Below are 16558 nucleotides of genomic sequence, written 5' to 3' on the forward strand. Positions count from 1 at the left end.
TTCCTTATCCTTGACCTGTGTGATCAGTCGAAACCCTAACCTGTTCTTGTCACAATCACTCCCTGGGTCAATCGACTCCTCACCACTATCCAAAGTGACCCTTATGCCCTCCTGCTCACCTGCCGTCTCTTCTTCTGTTTGGAGTCCAAATCTCCTTCTTCTCAAAGCCTCTTCTCTGGAATGCAGATGGGGTCTGCCTCGAGAGGAAGCCACCCTGCCCCTCTGACTCGGGGCCTAGGGGGGCCCCCGAAACGGGGCAGACCAATGAAGGGGAAAAAGCCAAAAGGCACAAAAAAACCCTCTTGGGTGAGTACGATGACAGGATGCCAGGCCAAAAAGATTGGAATGAGAGGACCCAACAGAATGAAAAGCCTACCCAATGAGGGTAGGATGGGAGTGGTGAGTAACAATCAGACAGAGAAAGAAAGGGAAGAAATGTTGGAGCTAAGATTGTAGCGAAGATGGAAGGACTGCAGAGGAAGAGGGAAGCCAGAGAGGAACGGGAGTAGCCGAGATAGCAAGGCTGGACGGCACAAAACCACGGGAGAAGGTAACGGGAGAAGGGTCGAACACAGAGGAAAGGACTGGAGCGTACCAACCCGGAAGCCTAACGCGAGTAGGTTGCAACGCGCGGGCTTCCGGGTTGGCGCTCGTAATAAAGTGCGCTGCTGGTCCGACAGCGGAAAGCTGGACCGCGGCTGGAGAACGTGCAGCGTCGTAACGGCCATTTCAATGGCCGCTCCAGCGCCAGCGTCTCCACAACTGCCAGCGGCCGCGGCCGCCGTGCGTGACAGTATGCCCCCTCCAGATCCGAACCCTCCGGGCTTCCCCGGATGTGTTCAGTGAAAACTCTTAAGCAGTCGAGGAGCATGTACATATGACCTGGGTTCCCAAGAATCCTCTGAACTGGGATAGTTCTTCCACGAAACAAGGTATTCCAATCTGCCTCTACGATATCTGGAATCTAAGATAGCAGACACCTCATATTCTTCTGGTATAGACTGGGGATTTCTCACTATACCTGTAGCTTTTCTAATAGGGGTGCTTGAATCAACTGGACGGAGGAGGGAGGAGTGAAAGACTGGGTGTATCCGAGACATGGACTTGGGAAGTTGTAATCTATAAGCCACTGGGTTAATTCTCTTGATTATTTTAAAAGGTCCGATAAACCGGGGGGTTAGTTTGGTCGGGTGTACCCATCTAGGCAAATATCTAGTGGACAACCAGACCCGCTCCCCCTCCTTCCAATCAGGACCTGGTAAACGACCTCGATCAGACACATCCTTATACCTGTGTCTGGCAGATACCAAACTTTGTTGGGCGGTAGTGTGGGCTGTGGTTATTTGATCTAAGGTGGATTCGATGGTGGGTATATTAGTGGGTGAGGAGAAAACCGGTAGAATACTGCGAGGGTGGAAACCATAAGAACAAAAAAAGGGGCTGAGTCGCGTTGCCGAGTGAACAGCGTTGTTATACGCGAATTCGGCGGTGGGCAGAAGACTCACCCAATTGTCCTGATTCTTATTGACGTAACATCGGAGGTATTGCTCCAGAGAGGCATTAAGGCGTTCTGTCTGACCATTAGTCTGAGGATGGAAACCGGATGACAAGGCCCTCTCTATACCTAATCGTTGACATAGGGCGCCCCAAAATCGAGAGGTATATTGAGTGCCCCGGTCAGAAATGATCTTATCAGGCAGACCGTGGAGCCTAAATATGTCTCTAAGGAAAACTTCGGCCATTTCAGTAGCGGATGGCACTCCTTGCAGCGCTGAGAAATGAGCCAGCTTGGTAAATGTATCGATGGTAACCATAAGACATGTCAATCCCTGGGATCGGGGCAGGTCTACAATAAAGTCTGTGGATATTTGGGACCATGGCCGGCTTGGCAAGTCCGGTTGCATCAGCAACCCATAGGGCTTGTGAGTGGAGTTCTTACTTCGGGCGCACACCATACACGACTTACAATGTTGCTTCACGTCGTGAGAAAGAGAAGGCCAAAAAAAAGAGCGAGAAATCAACTCTAATGTACCTTTGACACCTCTATGTCCAGCGGTAACATGGTTGTGACCCCATTCCAGAACCTTCAGTTGTAAGGACTAAGAGGGAATGTACAAACGCTGTCCCACCAGTAAAAGACCTTCAGACCAACGAAGTTGAGGATGTAAGCCACCCGGCACAGTGGTTGCCAAATTAGGTTGGGTTGCTGTCTTAACCTCTTGAAGGAATGACGAGATTATCCCCACTATTCGGTTCCGGGGAAACATAGTATGGCTAAGTGAAGAAGAGTGATATTCGGAAGACTGACACCTCGACAGGGCGTCCGCCAAGCTGTTTTGGGTGCCTGGAATGTAGGTGATAGAAAAGTCATACTGGCTGAAGAAATGAGCCCAGCGCACCTGCCTTGAGTTGACACATTCCATATTCCGGAGAATTTTCAAATTCTTATGATCAGTACGTAAAGTGAATGGATGTGAACCGCCTTGAAGCAGGTGTCTCCACTCCTCACATGCCACCTTGAGAGCCAGAAGTTCCTTTTCAATAACAGAGTAATTCTGTTGACTTGTAGATAGTGTTTTAGAAAGATATGCGATAGGATGTTCCAGTCCATCTTTGAGTTGAAGAAGTACTGCTCCTAAGGCGCTAGCAGAAGCATCAGCCTCTACTACAAAGGGCTGATTCTGATCAGGTTGGGATAGAATGGGTGCGGAACAGAATCTCCCCTTTAAATCAATAAAGGCTTGATTGGCTGTTTCCGACCATTGAAATGGCTTGGCATCTTTCTTAAGTAATGAAGTAATGGGCAGCACTATCTGCGAAAAATGTCCGATAAACTTCCTATAGAAGTTGGCTAGTCCTAAGAACCGTTGGACATCTTTCAAAGACGTGGGTGGAGGCCAGTCCAAGATGGCAGACACCTTCCTGGGATCCATGGTTATGCCTTCATGGGATAAGATATAACCCAAATAAGGAACAGAAGACATATAAAAAAGGCACTTCTCTGGTTTAATCAATAAGTGTTGAGATTGTAGCCTATGCAACACTGTCTGAAGATGCGATGTATGTTCGGAGGAGGATTTTGAAAAAACCAAGATGTCATCAAGGTACACTATGATACAGATGAATAATAGGTCAGAAAACAGGCGATCCATGAAACGCTGGAATATGGCCAGAGCGTTAACCAAGCCAAATGGCATCACTCGATATTCAAAAAGGCCAAACGGTGTCCGAAAGGCAGTCTTCCATTCATCCCCATCTCTTATCCGGAGAAGGTGGTAGGCACTCCGGAGATCTAATTTAGAGAAGATGGTCGAGCCCTGTACAGCTTCCAGTATGTCTGCTATCAAAGGCATTGGATAACGGTCGCGTACTGTGACCTTGTTCAGACCCCGATAGTCAATACATGGCCTTAATTCTGAGGAATCCTTTTTTGGTATGAAAAATAAAGAGGCTCCAGCCGGTGATTTGGAGGGACGAATGAGGCCATTAGTCAGATGAGAGTCCAAGTAATTTCGAAGCGCCCTCTTCTCCAATAGAGACAAGGAAAACATGCAACTAAACGGAACCAGGGCATCTGGCACCAGCTCGATGGCGCAGTCTTCCGGCTGATGCGGAGGGAGATCCAAGACAGGTTTGTCTTTAAAAACTCCTTTGAACTTATCCAATTCTGAGGGAATTTTACAAACTTCATGTACTCCTTCTTGTTGGGGGGTAAGGACTTGTACCAAATCTTCTGAGGCATGGAGTAAACAGTTCTGTTTACAATATGAGGAGGTAAAAGCCAGGGTGTTCTGTGCCCAATCGATGAGCGGGTTATGCCTCCTTAGCCAGGGAATTCCGAGGATAACTGGGAAATGGGCTGCTCGAATTAGGTCAAATTGTATCTGTTCCGAATGCTGGAGAATGCACGCCTTCAAGGAAACAGTGGAATGGGTGATAGGCCCCGATGACAGGGGAGAACCATCAACTCCTTCTACCTTCTGGACCTCTTCCAGTTGCAGCAGAGGGAGACCATGTTTGTGTGCCCACTCGGTATCCATAAATACCCCTGCGGCGCCACAATCCAATAGCGCCATGGTGGTGAAGGCTTTTGTCGGGGTTTCCAACAGGATGGGAACAGCCATAAGGCGAGAGTCCATGGTGGTGGAATGAGAAGCTACAGTCATCGTAACATAGGGACTTGTGGTCGGACCTCGGGTACTCGTCCCCTTCAGTTCCGAGGTCGATCGTTTCCCGAGCGTCTAGGCGGGACTTCAGTACAGTTCCGAAGCAAGTGGGAATTGGATCCACAATACATGCAGAGGCCCGCATCTCTCCGACGTCTTCTTTCTTCGAGTGTCAAAGAGGATCATGCGGACCCAACTTGCATTGGTTCCTCCTTATTACTGGAGTGAGACAGTGAGGGCAGTGGGTAGGCACTAGGTAGAGGGGTGACCGACGCTTTCTGCTTCTTCTTTTCAGCCTTGCGTTCACTAAGGCGGTAGTCGATCTGTGTTACAATGGAGAATAAGTCTGACAGGGTAGTGGGACGGGCTATCCTGGCCAGCTCATCTTTTATCTCCTCCTTCAATCCTCGACGGAAAATTGTATACTGGGCCCTTTCTGGCCAACCTGCCTCAGAGGCCAAACGTTTAAAGGTGGAGAGGTATGTCAGCAGGTCACTGGAACCCTGTTGCACATCCAATAGTTCTTCTGCCGCCACATGTGTTATCTCGGGTTGTTCAAAAGTCTGGCGCAGTAAGGTCAGAAAACCCCCATAATCTCTGATAATAGGGTTGTGGTTGGTCACAAATGGGGTGGCCCAAGCCAAGGCATTTCCGATCATGTTAGATATCATATACCCCACTTTGGCTTGATCATTAGAGAACATCAGAGGTCTGAAGGCAAAATAAATGGAACAGGCTTCCAAGAATTCTTTTAAGCGCTTTGGGGTGCCGTCATATTTGCCTGTGGATAAGGTCATAGGCGGTAAGTCGGAATCTCTAGCTTCCCGATGAGAGACCATCTGCCTCAGGACCGCATTATCTGCCTTTACATTCTGCAATTCAACATTCATGGCCTGGACCGCAGCCACTAATTCTTGTATCTGCTCGGGGGAGGCCATACTTCTTCTTGGGCGTTGCAAACTGTCACAATCACTCCCAGGGTCAATCGACTCCTCACCACTATCCAAAGTGACCCTTATGCCCTCCTGCTCACCTGCCATCTCTTCTTCTGTTTGGAGTCCAAATCTCCTTCTTCTAAAAGCCTCTTCTCTGGAATGCAGATGGGGTCTGCCTCGAGAGGAAGCCACCCTGCCCCTCTGACTCGGGGCCTAGGGGGGCCCCCGAAACGGGGCAGACCAATGAAGGGGAAAAAGCCAAAAGGCACAAAAAAACCCTCTTGGGTGAGTACGATGACAGGATGCCAGGCCGAAAAGATTGGAATGAGAGGACCCAACAGAATGAAAAGCCTACCCAATGAGGGTAGGATGGGAGTGGTGAGTAACAATCAGACAGAGAAAGAAAGGGAAGAAATGTTGGAGCTAAGATTGTAGCGAAGACGGAAGGACTGCAGAGGAAGAGGGAAGCCAGAGAGGAACGGGAGTAGCCGAGATAGCAAGGCTGGACAGCACAAAACCACAGGAGAAGGTAACGGGAGAAGGGTCGAACACAGAGGAAAGGACTGGAGCGTACCAACCCGGAAGCCTAACGCGAGTAGGTTGCAACGCGCGGGCTTCCGGGTTGGCGCTCGTAATAAAGTGCGCCGCTGGTCCGACAGCGGAAAGCTGGACCGCGGCTGGAGAACGTGCAGCGTCGTAACGGCCATTTCAATGGCCGCTCCAGCACCAGCGTCTCCACAACTGCCAGCGGCCGCGGCCGCCGTGCGTGACAGTTCTGCAATAGTACACACATCCCCCTGGAGTAAGCAGAATATAATATCAGTGACAATCTCCTCCTTGCCCAAATTTTACCTCCATTCTGGGAGTCAGATGAGTTTCTTGAAGAAATGCTATGTCCACTTCGTGACGTTGCATATATAATATGACCTTACTGCATTTAGATGGACAGTTCAGGCCCCTGACATTCCATATCAGACACTTAAGTGTGATTGCCATCTCATGGTGACTGTTCCTTGTTTAGTCTGATGTTCCCCCTTGTATAGAATGTGATACAACACCGACCCATCCCCTGTTCCCTCCACCATCTCCACCAGCAACCCCAACCTGCCAGTTACACACACCCCCAAACCCCCTACATCAACCAGGAGCTCACGCATGAGGGTGCACTAGGGCTCAGTCGGCCAGGACGCCCCAGTTAACGAACATTGCTTCAATCGCCCAGTATTGCATAAGTATTTTTGCCATCAGGCAAGTTTGGCCCATGGTACTTTGTTCTGTGGGGAGTCACCCCTTTATTCATTGTTCCCTCTGCAGCGTGGTGACCCGGGCATTGACTCCAGAAACTTGTTTCCTTCCTCCGGGGTGTGTAAAAATAGCACACAGTCATTGTGCTCCACTCTGAGTTTAGCCGGGAATAGCACTGCATATTTGATTTCTTGTTCTCTGAGCCTTCTCTTGGCATCTATAAAGGTCTTCCTGGATGATTGCACTTTGTCCCGAGAAGTCTGGGAAGAGGTGGATCTGTGCACCCTGGAATGTTTGGGAACCCCTTTCTCTGGCTTTTCTCAGGGCCTGGTCTCTATCTAGATAGTTCAATAATTGGGCTATTATAGGTCTGGCTGGTGCCTCCGGCACCGGACATCTCCCACTGGGGATGCGGTGGGCTCTTTCTACGAGGAATACTGCTGAGAGGTCATAATTTGCAAGGATCTCTCTCAGCAGGCCTTCCACCATTGTCTCCATGTTGCATTGATTCACCGCTTCAGGCACCCCTACAATTCTCAGGTTCTTCCTGCGGGACAGGGGTTCAAGATTGTCTTGCTTGTCCGTTAGTTTCTTGAGTGCTCTCTTAACCATGACCAAGTCTCTTGTGTTAGTATGGGATTCATCCTCGACCGTAGATACTCTTCGCTCGACTTCGTCCAGGCGTTCTCCATGTTTGTCAAGGAGCACCTGCATATGGTCCACTTTGTATGTTAGAGTGTCCAATTTCCCAACCAGAGATTGAATGCTTGCTTGCACTTGCCTTAGCATTTTCCTGATGTCATTGAGTGTTCCTCCTCGGTCCAGTGATGGGAACTGGGTCGCGCTGCCTGGGGAGTCTTCACTCGAGGGTACGTGTTTGGTACCTGCAGGATTCTCAAAGTGCACTTTTGACTGGTGTTTCCAGATTTTTGAGATTATGACATGGTGTCACTGTTTGATTGTGGCGTTCTCCCCTGTCAGCCATGTCTTTGTTGCACTTCCCAGGAGCTGCACCCCTTGCCAAGATATATACTATGCTCCCCACCGCTGTGATGCTTTTGCTCACTCTGTGTCATTTGTTCAGTGTCACTGTTCAGAGTTCCCTTGGGTATGCAAAGTATGAGGTTCTGCCCCCTGGAATGTCTCTGCTTTAGCTGCTAAAGTCCTGACTCTCGTGCTCGTTCCATCTGAAAGGAAAAAGGAAAGAGACCCACGTAAGAGCCCTGTGCCCACCGAATCCTTCTTTTTCCTTTTTTGTTCTGCCCCAGTTCTCATGTAAGGGGGTTATGGTGTGTAGCTGTGAGCAGAGGCATCGGAAAGCAATTATTTTGGAGAATGGGTTTTGTTGGAGCTCGGATTTTAGTCCATTTGAATGAGTCTTCACCCCCCGGGCACGCCCAGATCTGTGCCTTTGAGTTTGTTTCTGGGATTTCAACAATTCTGGCCTCCTGAGATCTTGTACCCCATTGTAAGTCACTGCTTACTCCACAGACTCTTTCAGACTCTTAGGCTGCATTGGGGGTGTGGGGGGCAGATGGCAGTGGCCAGGTGAAGCAGCTCCCCCAAGATGGGACACTCCCTCCTATTGGGCCCCCCAGGGTCTCCACTAGCACAGGGATGTGCGCCTCGCTTCTTACCCCCAGGTGGGGTCCATGTCTCCAGTGCGGGCCGCCTCTTGATGTACAGAATGGTGTCCTCGTTCTGGTTGTGGGCCTGCGGGCGGCACCTCTTGGGGTTCTCCTCCACCCATCTGCCACACTCTGATGTTAAGTCGCTGCAAGCAGGTGTAGGCCGCTCTGGACTTCCGCTCCGGCCTCCAAGGCTGGGGTGGATTCCTGGTCATGTGGCATACCCAAGCTGGTTATTACCTTCCTCTCCGCTCATATATTAGCACATGGGCCACAAGCTGGTCTCCCCCGCCCCCGTCTTAGCCTGGCCTGGCTCAAGTTTCAGAGAGGCAGGTAGGCTGTTCCAGAGGGGTGCGCCAGCCGAAGAGAGAGATCTGCCCCAACTCGTTGCTTGGAAAAGTGACTGACCGTCAAGGAGTTGAAGGTGGAGGAGCAAAGAGCTCGAGTAGGAAGATACTTCTGAAAAAAAAGCTGCAGATATTTAGGTCCCAGGCCCCAGAAAGCCTTGTGGTGAATGCAAAGGGTCTTGAACTTGATCCTTGAAACCACCGGGAGCCAATGGAGAGAGTTCAGTGCTGTGGAGATACAATCCTTGGGTTTGAAGCCAAGGACAAGTCTCACAGTCCTGTTCTGGATGAGTTGCAGAGGATGGAGAGTAGAGGCGGGCAGATTTAAAAAGAGGCTGTTACAGTAGTCAAACCAAGACAGAACCAGAGCTCTGGAGACAGTGAGTTTCTGGGGAAAGGAGAGGAAGGGAACAATACCTCTGAGGAGGTGCATTTGGTAGTTTGACTTCTTAGATATGTTGGAAAGGTGAGGAGAGAAGGAGACTGTGGAGTCAAAGATAATCCCGAAGTTATTAGCCTTACAGGTGGGAGCAGAAGTATGGCCAAAGAAGGCCGGCGAGAGAGTGGCGGGAAAGAAGGGTGCAGGTGTGCCGATGAGGAGGATCACAGTCTTACTGGCATTCAGGTGGTATATCCTTGGAGTGAGTGATGTGATGGGTTTCAACCAATCCCTATGTGAGGTGTGACAGTGTGGCAACAAAATGATAACTTAACATCCTTTCCCATAGACTTCATCGGTTGACACCAACTTACCGTTCCCACAATTATGAACTGTTCTACTGACAGTTAACATTGCAACTATTCATTGGAAACATTACTCACTTCCCTTCGAACATTTATTTTCTCATGGCTTGTACATAACTTCATTTACATGGGTCATTAACCTTATGAACTGTGGACTAAGGTGTCTGTGGACTTAATTTCTTTTCAATGATAAGTGTGTGTGCGTAAATCAAATTAATATGGATGTATTTCTCAGCTGAACTGTGTATTATTTGGGTTGTTCATTAGTCTCTGTGAAAGGCCATTAGTGCTTAATTGATTTCATTCTATTTGCAATGGTGTCTCATATTGTTCCTATCTTGGTGGTTGGGTCTCTGACAGTGAGCGTTTTCCTATAGGGGGCAGTGTTGGTCCTTGATCGTACTTCCTCACCACACATGCTTTTCACTGCCCATTGTTTCATTCCCACCAAATTGTGACCTTCTCAATGTTAGGTTTAAATATCCTGGATAGGAACATCATTTGTTAAATATATTATGTACAAAGCCTTGGAAAGTTGTCTGATGTTTGTTAACCAATCCGCATGCAGTGTCTGTCTCTTAGCTTAAGGGTCAGTTACTTCTTTGTTGCCTATGCATGATCGCACTGCAGAGATTCAGGGCTTGAGAATGTGTTTGCCTACTTGTCTTGACCAATCACTGTGTGGCATTCACCCGGCTGTTGGAACTTATTACCGCTTAGTATGTGTGTGCCTTTTACAATGGCCAGGCTGATGTTTTCTACTTATTCATGATGATTCTTATGCTTCTGGAATGGCAGAGTTTGTTTCAAGCCCCACTTATGTGGTATCTAATCAATTAGTGTAAAGGCCAATTTTTAATTCAGTATCATAACTAGTGTCACTAGTGGTTTCCTGATTAGTGTGAAGTATTGCTATACTTGTTAGGGATATGTGTGCATACTCGTGTATAGGGTCTACACCTGATGGCTCACCTCTTCACATGGACATTACTTACTGATGCACTATTGCTGGTAGGCCTTTGGGCCTACAAAGTGAGTTCTACATGAGTAGGGTTGCTTTATTTATGGCCTTGCTTCAAAGTGACTTTCAGAGCTTGTATTTTCATGCACTTTAGGGGCATTGGATGTACTCCCAAACAACATGGTAAGCAAAAGTTTAAACTTGAGAAAATGCAGAGGGTGCAAACAAAGATGTTTGCCTATTAATATTACAACTAGGAGAATGTGGCAAAAACAGCACTCCACTCCCATAATTTTATGGGCAAAGAATATTACACCCCTGACTTTCATGCATTTGTGGCTCTTGCAGGGATGTTCAACTCCAAGCTCCGAGGGCCAGAAACCCGACGTGTTTTGAGGACACCCCTCATTAATTTTTATGAGCAAAAATGTGCATACAATTGGAATCATTTTATGCAAATGTATCCAGTGAATATTAATGACGGGTATCCTGAAAATCCGACATGGATCTGGCCCTCAAGGCTTGAAGATGGACGACCCTGATTGACTTGTTGTTAAGAATTTAGAGAACATATTGTTGATTGGCCATAGGGTGGCTCATTAAGCGGGTATTTCTCCCAGAGGGAAGAGAGCATATTGCAAGCAAATACGGGAACACAGTTTAGAATACAGAAAGCAAATTGATGGAGTTAGAAGTTGGAAAGTGGGCAAGAGTTTCAGAAAAACTGTGTTTCACAGTAGGGGGAAACCAGGGCATAGATCCACATCAATGAGACTGTCTTCAAATGTTTTCAATACGAAACTGTATCATAGTTATATAGTAAACACCTATGAAACCTATGATGTGGCCAACACCTGTATAGCGAAATCCTTAAAACTACTATCTTGAAATATTGCAGGGCTGGCCACGAGAGCATCAGATGGTGAAGTGTTACAACTGTTAAATACATTTCATACTATATCAGTCTGAGAGAAATGGTCAGAGTCTAAATCCAACCTTAGAGGTCTCTCCTCTTCCTGGATTCCTGCAGTTAAAATAGGAAAGAAGGGACATCCTGCTGGTGGTCTTTATTGAAGTTAAATTAATAAGTACATTGGTCAAGGAAGCAATCTTTAAAAAAAATGTCTTTGTTTATTTAATCAGGGACAACGATTCACCAAAATGCCAGGGGTAGTAGAAGTGACATCACAGGCCTGATGACACTACTTCCTGTGACCCGGATGGCATCAGTTCCTCTTTAGCCCATGTGATATTAACAAAGTATCTTGCAGGAGTAAAAAAAGTGCATAAACGCAACCATTGAAAAAAAAATAACAAATATGTACTGAAGCAGACACAAATATTTTATGTACCGACCACATTTTAACAAGGGTGCTGCGTTCATATGCCATGGATGAGGTCATGATATAATAGGGTTAGACCTAATAGTACAACATAGGCTGAGGCAATATTGGTTCTACCATCGGATTGGCCATCTAAAGATTTGGATATATCTTTAAGCAATAATTACGACAAAGCAGTGAGCAATTCTGGGGAGTGCTGTGACTCGATTCTTGCTGAAATGGATTCGGACAAGCTTACATTGATGGACAGCACGGTGAAGATGTACAACAAAATGAAAATTGTAAAATGGGGAAAGATATACTTATACTTACTTTTACTTTAATATATTTGTATAGTGCATCAATTGGCCCAGAGGCATATGGGCGCCCCGAGAGCATGGAACAGGCTACCGCTGGATTTTACGGAAATAAAATCTAAGGAAATCTTTCAAAAGAAGCCAGAAATGTTATTATTTAGATAGTTCCCATAATCAACCAGTTTAAGCTGCTTACCTGATTTGTTCTGCATATATGTCCTCTTGTAATTTCTGTTGCTGGCCTCTTTATTTTGACTGTCTCTGAAAAAGCAATCATGATAAGTGTTATTACCTGGCTAGACTGGCATAGACTGTCTCTGAATTTCACAGACAATCAAAATAAAGAGGCCAGCAACAGAAATTACAAGAGGACATATATGCAGAACAAATCAGGTAAGCAGCTAAAACTGGTTCAGTATGGGAACTATCTAAATAATAACATTTCTGGCTTCTTTTTAAAGATTTCCTTAGATTTTATTTCCCTAAAATCCAGCGGTAGCCTGTTCCATGCTCTCGGGGCTGCTGCAAAAAAGGTAGGTTCAGGCTATTTGATTGAAGATCGCAATTGGTTAGACTACTATTTAATACTTCAGACAGGTATAATGGTGTATTTAATGTCAAACATTTATAGGTGATCATCATCAGCTGATATTCAATTCTAGCCTTAATGGGGAGCCAGTATAGGCCTCTTGTAGGCCTCTTGTAGCCTCAGACACATGGTCTCTCTTCTGACAAGAGTGATCCTAACAACGCTGTTTTGTATTAGTTGTAGCCTGGCACTATCCCTCTTACAAATCCCTACCAGCAAACAGCTACAGTAGTCCATTTTAGCACCGATAATGGCCATAGCAACTGTCTTGCAGTTTGCTGTGGAAATGTATAGTTGTGGAAGTATACAGAGAATGTCATTTATAAACTACAAAGGATGCTAACCACTCACCTGAGGACATATGAGGAGATGCAGTCCTATGTGATGAGATTCCCTGGGCCGAAATATCATTACATTTATGTGCACTTTCGTCTTAACTTACTAGGCTCCCTACAAAGATGGGGCTCCATAAGATGGATCCCATGGCAAGATAGAAATTGTCAGCTCTGTAAAAACCGGGGGAAGCAGAAACAGTAAAACATTGGCTGATTGGCTGTAGCACACACTAGGGTTGAGGAAATTGTGGTTGGGAAAGTTCATAAAGAGATTAGAGGATTTAAACAGTGACGTCAAATGGGCTAGTCTCTTGGTTGGATACTCTACCTCAATGTCCCTTGTGTTAGTGAATATTTTAATAGTGATACACAAAAGGTTGGAAGAAAATGTTTTTCGTGATGAGTCCACCATAATTAAGTAGGGAAGGGAGTACTTTGTCAGATAGGTGGAAAATGTCATCTTGGTGGTTATAAAGGGAGGCCCTGATATGTATTTAGAACTTGATATTATATATATTGATATTATATTATGTTATGTTGAATTAATGAACCTCTGTAATGTTTGTTTTAGAATGTTGTGCCGGAAGTAATTTATTGCCATTTGTATTGAACTAAGAGCTGCAAAGTATATGATTAAAAATGTGTAATGTTTTAATAAACTATAAACACACCCAAAATAGGCCACATCACTGCCATAGATATGCCACTTAGGCATTGTATGGCCAGTTACTTCCATATTATGCCAATTATAGCTGCATGACGGGTATTGTCATTATATGAAAAGTGGATCCCCTACATTGACAGTTGCTGCGATAATACAGTATTAAAAAATCCAAGTCATTTTCAGTGGACAGGAGCATTAATGCTTTAATGATAATGATTTATTGCTTTCACCAAAGTGCTGTACATAGATCATATTTTTCAAACAATTATCATCCCAACCAAAGTTGGTACTTATTTATCAATTTAGGAAGAATGAAAGGCTGAGTTGGCCTTGTCAGGATTTCAACCTACAAACTGCAGATCACACACAGATCACAGCAGCAAGTGCTCAACCTGCGGAGCTATCTTTCCGCTTTGCTATTAAAAATGCAATGCCATCGTAAGAAAGCATGTCAAAACTGGCTGCACAATGAAGGCCAGAAACGTAATAACACTTATCAAGTTTGCTGTAGCCTTGATGATGCACAGTAAAAAATGCCATGCCACAGTAAGACATACCTAGACTGGCAGCACCAAAATGCCAATCTAACCACGTAATAGCACTTATTGTGCTTCCTTTATCATACCTGCCCAGAAAAATATACAATGTCACAGTAAGGACTGGTTGCACCCAAATACCAGTCTAGCCAGGTAATAACACTTATCATGATTGCTTTTTCAGAGATGCCCAGTACAAAATGTCAAGCCAAAGTAAGAAAAAGCTAATCTAGCTGCAGCAAAATACTAGTCTTGACACATAATAACATTTATGATGCTTACTTCATTATAGATGCACAGAAAATAATGCCATTACGCAGTAAGAAATGTCTAGGCTGACTGCACCCAAAGGCAAGTCTAGACAAGTAATAACACTTATAATGCTTCCTTTATTAGAGATGTCCTGTGAAAATGTGAACACACTGGGGGTCATTACGAGTTAGGCGTTAAGGGGTTAACTGCGCCGGTAAGGGTGCCGGCGCCGTCAACCCCTTAACGCCTCATTACGAGTCTGGTCGCAGGAACCTGCTAAGGGCACTTGGTTTTACCAGGCACCCTTAGCGGGTCCCGCAAGCAGACCAGGGTGCTAACAACGGGCCTGTTATTAATTGGCCCGTTGTTAGCACCCTCCCCATTCCCATTGAGCCCTAGGGGGGCTCGAATGGGAATGGGGAGGTACCGGGTCCGGGTTCCTTAAATGAGGAAGTACCGGGTCCTCCAAAGTTGGAATGGCCCGGTAATTTCTCATTTAAGGAACCCGGACCCGGTACCCGTTAAGGGGATAGCCATGTCGCTAATAGCGGCATGGTTACCCCCTAACTCGTAATGACCCCCACTGTAAGAAATGACTAGACTAGCTGCACCCAAATGCCAGTCTCAACAGTTAATAAACACTGATGCTTACTTTATTATAGATGCCCTGTAATAATGCCATGCCACAGTAAGAAATGACTACGCTGGCTGAACCCAAATACTAGTCTAGACAGGTAATATCACTTATCATGCTTACTTTATCATATATGCCCTGTAAATATGTCATGTCACATTAAGAAATGATTAGACTCGCTGTACCAAAATGCAAGTCTAGACACTAATAACACATATCATGCCTGCTTTATCATGGATGCCCATCACGTGATAGCACTACCCCCACCTGTCCCACCCTCCTGACAGGTCCATTATCTCACCAACACTCCAACCCTCCTGCTCCAATCCCAAAGGCAGTCCTTTGCCCCAGCATTACCTCCACGTCCTTCTTTCTCCTCCCAGTACATACGTACGAGGCAAGGTGCTTTATAGCCAAGTACTCGGACAAGGAAGAGTAGGTCTTGGAGTAATGAAGATAACAGGTAAGTAATCTGGGTTTTGAACACAAGCACACCATTCACATGCTCATTTATACTGAACCTATCCACGATTCACTCACACAACCAGCCACCCATACACCATGCACTCACTCATACACATTACATAATATACATATACATACACCCACCTTTCATGCACGCACACACATATACACTCACACTACCCCACTTTTTTACCTTTTCCAAATTCATTGCTGCTCCGAGGAGGAACTCCACAGCAGACATGCCCATCTCCCATGCTCCACGCATGCATGGAACCAGCTCTGGTTCCTGTCATGCGCAGAGCAGGGGAGACAGAGTTTTACATGTCCTGCAGCGGATGGATTGAGTGATGGAAATGAACTGGTATCGATTTACACAAAAGAAAATATGAAAATATCTTGAAAACCCTATTTGATTTAGGAAGTCCTTTAATACAAGTTTAGCTCTTTAGGTATTACTAACAGAACATAGATACAGGACAGTGAATGGATGAATTGACCCAGACATACCCTGTATAAATGGTACACATTGTTTGACTACATTGTACTGATATGATATGATGAGTCATTTATAACGTGCCTGTACACAAGTGTTTCTAGGTGCGACAAGACAAGGTAGGGAAGACAGAGGGAGGATAAAACAAACAATCTTACTAGGGCTTGTGTCATTCAGATCGTGCAAGAGCAGAGGGAGAGGAAAAGTGCCATGGGGGAAGGAAGGGAGAAGTGCAATCAGGGCAGCATTGCTCTAAGTAAGTGCCAGGAGGCAGAGGACTGTAGGGTTACAGATACAGCCCCAAGTGTGCGGTGGGCCCAGAGGCAGTGCAGGGGCTATTGGTCGTGGAGGAGCCCAGTGCCCATTGAGATTCTGAGGGTAAGCAGGCAACTAATCAGTGCTGCAGACATGTAGGTCAGTAGGGGAGAGAGAGAGAGAAAGTAGAAGCAAAAAGGAAGGTCTTGAGCTGCTTTCGGAACCTCAGGTGGTCTGGCTCAAGTTTGAGAGGGGCAGTTGGGCCATTACAAAGGGAGGCACCTGCAGAGGAGAGAGATCTACCACCCACTCTCTGCCTGGAGAAGCGTCTGACCCTCAGAGAGTTGGAGGTGGCTGAGCAAAGGGCTCAAGTAGGAAGGTGTTTAGGAAGAGAGAGTTGGATAGAGTGCAGCCCCCGCCCCAGAAAGCCTTGTGGACAATGCAGAGGGTCTTGAACTTGATCCTTGCAGCCACTGGGAGCCAGTGGAGAGATTTTAGGGCTGGAGAGATACGATTCCCGGCCTTGAGGCCAAGGAAAAGACTTGCAGTCCTGTTCTAGATTAGTTGAAGAGGGCAGAGAGTAGAGGAAGGCAGATTGAGAAAGAGGCTGTTGCAGTAGTCCAGCCTAGAGAAAACCAGGGCTCTGGAGACAGTGAGCTTTTGGGGGAAA

Source organism: Ambystoma mexicanum, chromosome 12 (genome assembly GCF_040938575.1).
Source record: "Ambystoma mexicanum isolate Mex_15411 chromosome 12, UKY_AmexF1_1, whole genome shotgun sequence".
NCBI classification, from domain to species: Eukaryota; Metazoa; Chordata; class Amphibia; order Caudata; family Ambystomatidae; genus Ambystoma; species Ambystoma mexicanum.